The sequence below is a fragment of the Rhinoraja longicauda genome, chromosome 42, assembly GCF_053455715.1.
Source record: "Rhinoraja longicauda isolate Sanriku21f chromosome 42, sRhiLon1.1, whole genome shotgun sequence".
Classification (NCBI taxonomy): Eukaryota; Metazoa; Chordata; class Chondrichthyes; order Rajiformes; family Arhynchobatidae; genus Rhinoraja; species Rhinoraja longicauda.
In genome coordinates, this window is record NC_135994.1 from 73,452 (window position 1) to 84,563 (window position 11,112).

Sequence of the window (11,112 nt, forward strand, 5' to 3'; positions counted from 1 at the left end):
TCACAGAGTGCTGGAGTAACTCAGCGGGTCAGGCAGCATCTGTGGAGAGAAGGAATGGGTGGCGTTTGGGGTCGAGACCCTTCTTCAGACTGATCCGGGAGGTCGGTTTATGTGTGATGGTCTGGGCTGCGTCCACAATTCGCTGCAACTTCTTGCGGATCTTGGACTAGGGTTGCCAACTATCTCACTCCCAACTTTTTCAGTCAGAGAGTTGTGAATCTGTGGAATTCTCTGCCTCAGAGGGCAGTGGAGGCCAATTCTCTGAATGCATTCAAGAGAGAGCTAGATAGAGCTATTAAGGATAGCGGAGTCAGGGGGTATGGGGAGAAGGCAGGAACGGGGTACTGATTGTGAATGATCAGCCATGATCACATTGAATAGGCTTGGTGTGTGTAAACATTGTCCCTAGTGTGTGTAGGATAGTGTTAGTGTGCGGGGATCGCTGGTCGGCGCGGACCCGGTGGGCCGAAGGGCCTGTTTCCACGCTGTATCTCTAAACTAAACAAAAAAAAAGAGTCAGATGAGAAACATATGATTGTGTGTCAGGTTTAAACTGCTGGGAAGAAAAGCTCGCAAGAATCCCACCTTTCAGAAATCTCATATCACATGCCTCTCTGCAAGGTCAAATCTATGGTTCAGTCCCAAATAACAGAGAGGATATTCTTTCTGACCTTAACCGTAAACTAGATCTTGTAGAAACATTAAAAAAAATTCTTAAGGGATTGGACAGGCTAGATGCAGGAAAAACTTAGTCTTTCATTCTGAAGAAGGGTCTCGACCCAAAACGTCACCCGTTCCTTCTCTCCTGAGATGCTGCCTGACCTGCTGAGTTACTCCAGCATTTTGTGATACCTTCGATTTGTACCAGCATCTGCAGTTATTTTCCTACAAATACATAGTTTAGTTTAGTTTAGTTTAGAGATACAGTTCGGAAACAGGCCCTTTCGGCCCACCGGGTCCGCGCCGACCAGCGATCCCCGCACATTAACACTAACCTACACTCACTAGGGACAAATTTTTACATTTACCAAGCCAATCAACCTACAAACCCGCACGTCTTTTCCGCACGCTGGCTCAAAGGACCGAATGGCCTCCTCCTGCACAATAGACAATAGACAATAGGTGCAGGAGGAGGCCATTCGGCCCTTCGAGCCAGCACCGCCATTCAATGTGATCATGGCTGATCATTCTCAATCAGTACCCCGTTCCTGCCTTCTCCCCATACCCCCTGACTCCGCTATCCTTAAGAGCTCTATCTAGCTCTCTCTTGAATGCATTCAGAGAATTGGCCTCCACTGCCCTCCTGGAGGCAGAGAATTCCAATAGGAGCAGAGAATTGCACCTATTGTCTATTGTCTATTGAGATAGTTGGCAACCATACTAATACGGGACAAGGGCGGTCTCGAACGGGACAAAGTAATTTAGCCCAAAATGCGGGCAGTCCCGGCTAATACGGGACCGTAGGCAACACTATCTTGGACGGAGCTGTTCCCAAACCACTTGCCAAGTGAACCAGGAAGTACCAGGACAACTGCACGAGGTGATCCCTGTTCTAAATGCTCAAGTTTGCAAAGTGACCTTTGAAGTTTCCAACCGGCAATTATAACTCAGTTGTGCAAAGACTATTGTGCCAGCAGTGAGACATAGAAACATAGACAACAGGAGCAGGGGGAGGTCATTTGGCCCTTTGAGCCGGTACGGACCGCCATTCATTGTGATCTTGGCTGATCGTCCACAATCAGAAACCCTTCTGCTTTCTCCCCATATCCCTTGATTCCACTAGCCCCTAGAGCTCTATCTAACTCTCTCTTAAATCCATCCAGTGAATCGGCCTCCACTGCCCTCTGTGGCAGAGAATCCCACACATTCACAACTCTCTGGGTGAAAAGGTTTCTTCTCACCTCAGTTTTAAATGGCCTCCGCTTTATTCTGTGGCCCCTGGTTCTGGACTCCCCCAACATTGGGAACATTTTTCCTGCATCTAGCTTGTCCAGTCCTTTTTATAATTTTATATGTTTCTATAAGATCCCCTCTCATCCTTCTAAACTCCAGTGAATACAAGCCCAGTCTTTTCAATCTTTCCTCATATGACAGTCCCGCCATCCCGGGGATTAACCTGGTGAACTGCCTCAATAGCAAGGACGTCCTCCCTCAAATTAGGAGGCCAAAACTGTACACAATACTCCAGATGTGGTCTTACCAGGGCCCTATACAACTGCAGAAGAACCTCTTTACTCCTGTACTGAAATCCTCTTGTTATGAAGGCCATTAGCTTTCTTCACTGCCTGCTGTACCTGCACGCCAACTTTCAGTGACTGGTGTACAAGGACACCCAGGTCTCGCTGCACTTCCCCCTTACCTAACCTGACGCCATTGAGATAATAGCCCCTTCGCCCGGTCAAACCTTGAACAAAACATTTTGTTAAAATAGTATTATAAGCTCTGGTGTGAAGGCAAAGAGCATATTGACACAGCAAGACTGCATTAAGCAGACAATAATATCTCACTATTGTACAAGATCGTGAAACAAAAGTAGGTTGTTTTGCAGATAGTGAAGATGGTTGTGAACGATTGCAGCAGGATCTGGATCGATTGGCCGGGTGGGCGGAGGAATGGTTGATGGAGAAATATGAGATGCTGCATTTTGGGAAGTCAAACATGGGCAGGACCTACACAGAGAATGGTAGACCTCTGGGTAGCGTTGTAGATAGGGTTGCCAACTTTCTAACTCCCAAAATAAGGGACAAAAGGTGACGTCACCACCCCGCGCCCCACGTGACCTCACCCAGCCAGCGGTCAAGTGCTCCCGTTCCACCAATGGCGACCGCCCGGGCCGGGAGGCGGGTTGCTACGCAACCTCCGTTAGGTGAACACAGCCCTGCTCCCCGAACACACTCCGTTAGTCTACACCGTCCTGGCCTACAGCGTCCCCCGGGCCTACACTGTCCTGGCCTACAGCGTCCCCCGGGCCTACAGTGTCCGGGCCTACAACATCCCTCGGGCCTACAGTGTCCGGGCCTACAGCATCCCCCAGGCCTACAGTGTCCGGGCCTACAGCGTCCCCCAGGCCTACAGTGTCCGGGCCTACAGCGTTCCCCAGGCCTACAGTGTCCGGGCCTACAACATCCCTCGGGCCTACAGCGTCCGGGCCTACAGCGTCCCCCAGGCCTACAGTGTCCGGGCCTACAACATCCCTCAGGCCTACAGTGTCCGGGCCTACAGCGCCCCTCGGGCCTAATACACGTTCTCCCCGTGACCTGCGTGGGTTTTGTCCGGGTGCTCCGGTTTCCTTCTACACTCCAAAGACGTGAGGGTATGTAGGTTAATTGGCTTGGTAAATGTAATAATTGTCCCTAATGGGTGTAGGTTAGTGTTAATGTGCGGGGATCGCTGGGCGGCGCGGACCCGGTGGGCCGAAAGGGTCTGTTTCCCCACAGACTAAACTAAACTAAACTAAATTTTTGTAGGAAAATAACTACAGATGCTGGTACAAATCGAAGGTATCACAAAATGCTGGAGTAACTCAGCAGGTCAGGCAGCATCTCAGGAGAGAAGGAATGGGTGACGTTTTGGGTCGAGACCCTTCTTCAGAATGTTAAGAATGTTTTTAATGTTTCTACAAGATCTAGTTCATGGTTAAAGTCAGAAAGAATATCCTCTGTGTTATTTGGGACTGAACCATAGATTTGACCTTGCAGAGACCTGATGCATGTGATATGAGATTTCTGAAAGGTGGGATTCTTGCGAGCTTTTCTTCCCAGCAGTTTGACCCTCACACACAATCATATGTTTCTCATCTGACTCATTTTTTTTGTTTAGTTTAGAGATACAGAGAAACAGGCCCTTCGGCCCACCGGGTCCGCGCCGACCAGCGATCCCCGCACACTAACACTATCCTACACACACTAGGGACAATGTTTACACACACCAAGCCAATTAACCATTCGTCCTATGCGTCTTTGGAGTGTGGGAGGAAACCGAAGATCTCGGAGAAAACCCACGCGGGTCACGGGGAGAACGTGCAAACTCCGTACAGACGGCGCCCGTAGTCGGGATCAAACTCTGGCGCTGTAAGGCGGCAACTACCTATCTTTGCTGTTTCAATAAAGTGATCTTACATGCTAAATTCTTTCAAAGTCATTTTCATAGCAAAACATAGAAACATAGAAAATAGGTGCAGGAGGAGGCCATTTGGCCCTTCGAGCCTGTACGCACCGCCATTCATTGTGATCATGGCTGATCATCCCCAATCAATAACCCGTGCCTGCCTTCTCTCCATACCCCTTGATTTAGAAGGATGAGAGGGGATCTTATCGAAACGTATAAGATTATTAAGGGGTTGGACACGTTAGAGGCAGGAAACATGTTCCCAATGTTGGGGGAGTCCAGAACCAGGGGCCACACAGTTTAAGAATAAGGGGTAGGCCATTTAGAACTGAGATGAGGAAAAACTTTTTCAGTCAGAGAGTTGTGAATCTGTGGAATTCTCTGCCTCAGAAGGCAGTGGAGGCCAATTCTCTGAATGCATTCAAGAGAGAGCTGGATAGAGCTCTTAAGGATAGCGGAGTCAGTGGGTATGGGGAGAAGGCAGGAACGGGGTACTGATTGAGAATGATCAGCCATGATCACATTGAATGGCCGTGCGTACAGGCTCGTAGGGCCGATTGGCCTCCTCCTGCCTATTGTCTATTCCACTAGCCCCTAGAGCTCTATCTAACTCTCTCTTAAACCCATCCAGTGAATTGTGCGGCAGAGAATTCCACAAATTCACAACTCTCTGGGTGAAAAAGGTTTTTTCTCACCTCAGTTTTAAATGGCCTCCCCTTTATCCACTCCACTTATTCTACACGAAAGAGGTCGGACCATTGTAGGGAGGGAACTGCAGATGCTGGTTTAACCCGAAGATAGACACAAAGCGCTGGAGTAACTCAGCGGGACAGGCAGCATCTCTGGAGAGAAGGAATGGGTGACGTTTCGGGTCGAGACCCTGTACCAGTCTGAAGAAGGGTCTCGATCCGAAACGTCACCCATTGTTTCAATATTTATACCGAAATATGAGGTGCTGTTCCTCCTGGGGTAAAAGATTTAATGGGAATCTGAGGGGTACCTTTTCCACACAGAGGGTGGTGGGTGCATGGAACGAGCTGCCAGAGGAGGTAGTTGAGGCTGGGACTATCGCAACGTTTAAGAAACAGTTAGACAGGTACATGGATAGGGCAGGTTAGGAGGGATTATGGACCAAACGCAGGCAGGTGGGACTAGTGTAGATGGGACATGTTGGCCGGTGTGGGCAAGTTGGGCCGAAGGGCCTGTTTCCACACTGTATCACTCTATGACTAGTGTAGCTGGGACATGTTGGCCGGCATGGGCAAGTTGGGCCGAAGGGCCTGTTTCTACACCGTATCACTCTATGACTCCAAAGGGTTTTAAAAGGACACAAAGTGCTGGGGTAACTCAGCGGGTCAGGCAGAAGGATCACCTATCCATGTTCTCCACAGATGCTGCCTGACCCGCTGAGTTACTCCAGCACTCTGTGAAACGTCACCTATCCATGTTCTCCACAGATGCTGCCTGACCCGCTGAGTTACTCCAGCACTTTGTACAATTTAAACCAACATCTGCAGTTCCTTCCAACTCAATTAGGATCAACCTCCACTTCCCTGAGAAATTCACTGCTCCTTGTAACATGAACCCCAGAGTTCATTGTTGAACTGTTTACCCATTTCCTACCTGCTTTCCCCTTTGCCTGGGATGGCGGGACTGTCACATAAGGAAAGATTGGAAAGACTGGGCTTGTATTCACTGGAGTTTAGAATTCTCTGCCACAGAGGGCAGTGGAGGCCAATTCACTGGATGGATTTAAGAGAGAGTTAGATAGAGCTCTAGGGGCTAGTGGGATCAAGGGATATGGGGAGAAGGTAGGCACGGGTTACTGATTGTGGACGATCAGCCATGATTGGGGCGGTCATGGTGGCGCAGCGTTAGAGTTGCTGCCTTACAGCGAATGCAGCGCCGGAGACCCGGGTTTGATCCCGACTACGGGTGCTGTCTGTACGGAGTTTGTACGTTCTCCCTGTGACCTGCGTGGGTTTTCTCCGAGATCTTCGGTTTCCTCCCACACTCCACAAAGACGTACAGGTTCGTAGGTTAATTGGCTTGGTTAATGTAGTGTTAGCGTGCGGGGATCGCTGGTCGGCGCGGACCCGGCGGGCCGAAAGGGCCTGTTTCCCCGCTGTATCTCTAAACTATAAAATCACAATGAATGGCAGTGCTGGCACGAGGGGCAAAATGGCCTCCTCGTGCACCTATTTTCTGTTTCTAAGACAGAAGAAAGGTCTCGACCCGAAACGTCACCTATCCATGTTCTCCACAGATGCTGACTGACCCGCTGAGTTACTCTAGCACTCTGTGAAACGTCACCTATCCACGTTCTCCACAGATGCTGCCTGACCCGCTGAGTTACTCCAGCACTCTGTGAAACGTCACCTATCCACGTTCTCCACAGATGCTGCCTGACCCGCTGAGTTACTCCAGCACTCTGTGGAACGTCACCTATCCACGTTCTCCACAGATGCTGCCTGACCCGCTGAGTTACTCCAGCACTCTGTGGAACCTTTGACCTTCAGGCCCAGTTACATCGAGGGAATGTAAAAATGATTTGTAAAAGTACCTTTGCGTTTTGCTGACCGCTCGATTCTGCACTTCCCCACAGCTTGCAAGGTCTCGGTTGTTAGTCTTCAGAGAGAAGGCATCAAAGTGGACATCCCTCCCTCCCTCCCTCCCTCCCTCCCTCCCTCTCCGTTGAGATATCTGGTTAACGGATGAGTAACTTTACATACAGGAGAGATCAAGAGAGAAATGCTGGACGACACAATCCTAGCAGACCAGCGATCTACTTATCCTGGGCAGGGCAGTCTAGCGGCTGCACTTTGCACCCAACAACTTTGGCTTGGGATTTTCTACACACACGCCTAGTTATAAACACGGTGGCACAGCGGTAGAGTTGCTGCCTCACAGCGCCAGAGACCCGGGTTCCATCCTGACCACGGGCGCTGTCTGTACGGAGTTTGAAGAGTCATGAAGAAACAGTTAATCAGGTACATGGATAGGACAGGTTTGGGAGGATATGGACCAAGCGCAGGCAGCTGGGACTAGTGTAGATGGGGCATGTTGGTCGGTGTGGGCAGGTGGGACTAGTGTCGATGGGGCATGTTGGCCGGTGTGGGCAGGTGGGACTAGTGTAGATGGGGCATGTTGGTCGGTGTGGGCAGGTGGGACTAGTGTAGATGGGGCATGTTGGTCGGTGTGGGCAGGTGGGACTAGTGTAGATGGGGCATGCTGGTCGGTGTGGGCAGGTGGGACTAGTGTAGATGGGGCATGTTGGTCGGTGTGGGCAGGTGGGACTAGTGTAGATGGGGCATGTTGGCCGGTGTGGGCAGGTGGGACTAGTGTAGATGGGGCATGTTGGTCGGTGTGGGCAGGTGGGACTAGTGTAGATGGGGCATGTTGGTTGGTGTGGGCAGGTGGGACTAGTGTAGATGGGGCATGTTGGCCACAGATTCACAACTCTCTGGGTGAAAAGGTTTCAGTCCTAAATGGCCTACCCCTTATTCTTAAACTGTGAGCCCTGGTTCTGGACTCCCCCAACATCGGGAACATTTTTCCTGCACCTAGCCTGTCCATTAAGAATTTTATATGTTTCTATAAGATCCCCTCTCATCCTTCTAAATTCCAGTGCATGCCAGAGTCACAGCGTGGAAACAGGCCCTTCGGCCCAACATTTCCCAACTATACTAGTCCCACCTGCCCGCGTTTGGCCCATATCCCTCCAAACCTGTCCTGTCCATGTACCAGTCTAACTGTTTCTTAAACGTCGGGATAGTCCCAGCCTCAACTACCTCCTCTGGCAGCTTGTTCCATACACCCACCACCCTCTGTGTGGAAAAGTTTCTCTAAAGTCCAAAGTGTGTGTGGGATAGTGCTAGTGTTCGCTGGTCGGTGTGGACTCGGTGGGGAAGGGCCTGTTTCCGTGCTGTATCTCTACAGTCTAGTGTGTGTGTGGGATAGTGTTAGTGTACGGGGATCGCTGGTCGGTGTGGACTCGGTGGGGAAGGCCCTGTTTCCGCACTGTATCTCTAAACTAAAGTGGAGTAAACTACAGTAACACTTACTGTGATCGTCCGTATTCTTCAAAAATAACGGGGAGCAAGTTGTCTGCAGCAAATGTTGACTCAGTCAGAGATTCTACCCATGTGCTCTCTATTAAATCAGGAGGATTGCTATCAGCTGATAGCAGGGGAGGTCCTTTAACTAACGCACCACCGTAACGCAGCAAAGATCCTTCCCTTCCACTCCAGCCTAACCAGAATCATGGCATTCCTGATCAAACCCTGGCTCAGGTCAGGTGATGCCCGTCCCGCTGAGTTACTCCAGGACTTTGTGTCTATCCATGTTCTCCACAGATGCTGCCTGACCCGCTGAGTTACTCCAGCACTCTGAAACGTCACCTATCCATGTTCTCCACAGATGCTGCCTGACCCGCTGAGTTACTCCAGCACTCTGTGAAACATCACCTATCCATGTTGTCCACAGATGCTGCCTGACCCGCTGAGTTACTCCAGCACTCTGTGGAACGTCACCTATCCATGTTCTCCACAGATGCTGCCTGACCCACTGTTACCCCAGCACTCTGTGAAACGTCACCTATCCATGTTGTCCACAGATGCTGCCTGACCCGCTGAGTTACTCCAGCACTCTGTGAAACGTCACCTATCCATGTTCTCCACAGATGCTGCCCGACCCGCTGAGTTACTCCAGCACTCTGTGTCTATCTTCGGTGTAAACCAGCATCTGCAATTCCTTCCTGTTAACTCTGTCTGTGAAGTCCATTGGTACTGGATCAGATCAAAATGTTGACGTGACTTGTAATCAGCTTTTGCCAAAAAGACAAACAGATCAATTAACGAGCTGTAAATTTCTGTTGTACAGAAGATAATGTTAAAGTGGGGCATTTTCTGGTTTCCTTAACCTAAGCCACAGATGGATGTTTAACACCACATTATATATCTGTAAAGTGTTAAGTACACATGGGGTACTAATCCTGTTATTTTCCCGCTAATCAAATTTAGATTACTACTTTGTTACAGAATCATGGAGTCACAGAATGATACAGCATGGAAACAGGCCCTTCGGCCCAACTTGCCCACACCGGCCAACATGCCCCATCTACACTAGTCCCACCTGCCCACACAAACCAACATGCCCCATCTACACTAGTCCCACCTGCCCACACCGGCCAACATGCCCCATCTACACTAGTCCCACCTGCCCACACCGACCAACATGCCCCATCTACACTAGTCCCACCTGCCCACACAAACCAACATGCCCCATCTACACTAGTCCCACCTGCCCACACCGGCCAACATGCCCCATCTACACTAGTCCCACCTGCCCACACCGACCAACATGCCCAATCTACACTAGTCCCACCTGCCCACACCGGCCAACATGCCCCATCTACACTAGTCCCACCTGCCCACACCGACCAACATGCCCCATCTACACTAGTCCCACCTGCCCACACCGACCAACATGCCCCATCTACACTAGTCCCACCTGCCCACACCGACCAACATGCCCCATCTACACTAGTCCCACCTGCCCAAACCGACCAACATGCCCCATCTACCCTAGTCCCACCTGCCCACACAAACCAACATGCCCCATCTACACTTGGTCGGTGTGGGCAGGTGGGACTAGTGTAGATGGGGCATGTTGGTCGGTGTGGGCAAGTTGGGACTAGTGTAGATGGGGCATGTTGGTTTGTGTGGGCAGGTGGGACTAGTGTAGATGGGGCATGTTGGTCGGTGTGGGCAAGTTGGGACTAGTGTAGCTGGGACATGTTGGTCGGTGTGGGCAAGTTGGGCCGAAGGGCCTGTTTCCACGCTGTATCACTAAACTAAACCAAACTTTGCCAACTAATTTCTTGCCTAGTTACTCTTTAACCTGAGGTATTACCTCATATACCTATTGCATGGAAGCATTAGCTGTGGGCTAATTGAGGTTCAGAGGTTATGGATACCAAAGGAACATATTAGCAAACACACTGAGCACCTCTGTTTTACTTTTAATCAGTGGGCCATAAAGTTGCACAATCGTGTTTTTTGATCATTGGAGAAAGACACAGCTCAGAGGGCAAACCTATACTTGGCAGCAGAGTGGGGTTCAATCTCAGCTGGGAGTGATAAAATCAGAAGATCATCAGTGATAGTAGAATTAGACCATTCGGCCCATCAAGTCTCCAGCGCCATTCAATCGTGGCTGATCTCTCCCTCCTAACCCCATTCTCCTGCCTTCTCCCCACAAACCCCTGACACCCTAGGCACAGTCTAAGAATAAAGGGGAGGCCACATAAAACTGAGGTTTTTAGATTTAGAGATACGGCGCGGAAACAGGCCCTTCGGCCCACCGAGTCCGCGCCGTCCAGCGATCCCCGCACATTAACACTATCCTACACACACTAGGGACAACTTTTACATTTACCCGGTCAATTAACCTACATACCTGTACGTCTTTGGAGTGTGGGAGGAAACCGAAGATCTCGGAGAAAACCCGCGCAGGTCACGGGGAGAACGTACAAACTCCGTACAGACGGCGCCCGTAGTCAGGATCGAAACTGAGGTGAGAGGAAACTTTTTCCACCCAGAGAATTGTGAATGTGTGGGATTCTCTGCCACAGAGGGCAGTGGAGGCCGATTCACTAGATGGATTTAAGAGAGAGTTAGATAGAGCTCTAGGGGCGAGCGGAATCAAGGGGTATGGGGAGAAGGCAGGCACGGGTTACTGATTGTGGATGATCAGCCATGATCACAATGAATGATGGTGCATACAGGCTCGAAGGGCCGAATGGCCTCCTCCTGCACCAATTTTCTATGTTTCTATGGTTAATCAAGAATCTATCTATCTCTACCTTAAATATATCCACTGATGCCTTTTGCCCGATGGGAGAGGGGAGAAGAGGGAGTGACCGGGGTGAGACTGGTCCTTGATTCTGCTGCTGGCCTTGCCGAGGCAGCGTGAGGTGTAGATGGAGGCGATGGGAGGGAGGTT

The 11,112-nt window shown here is 50.4% G+C and overlaps 1 protein-coding gene across 3 annotated transcripts in view; it reads right to left on the reverse strand.

Annotated features, from left to right (window-relative positions):
• slc39a5 (solute carrier family 39 member 5) overlaps positions 1–11,098 on the reverse strand; it is a 33,846-nt gene extending 22,748 nt beyond the window's left edge. For 2 of the 3 annotated variants that reach the window (XM_078431268.1, XM_078431266.1), the window contains exon 1: positions 10,973–11,098. The gene's annotated coding sequence lies outside the window, so the exon portion shown is untranslated. Of the gene's footprint in view, positions 1–6,670; positions 6,752–10,972 lie in introns of those variants that run through there. The other variant, XM_078431267.1, reaches the window with a different exon arrangement.
• Positions 11,099–11,112: the final 14 nt, after the last annotated feature.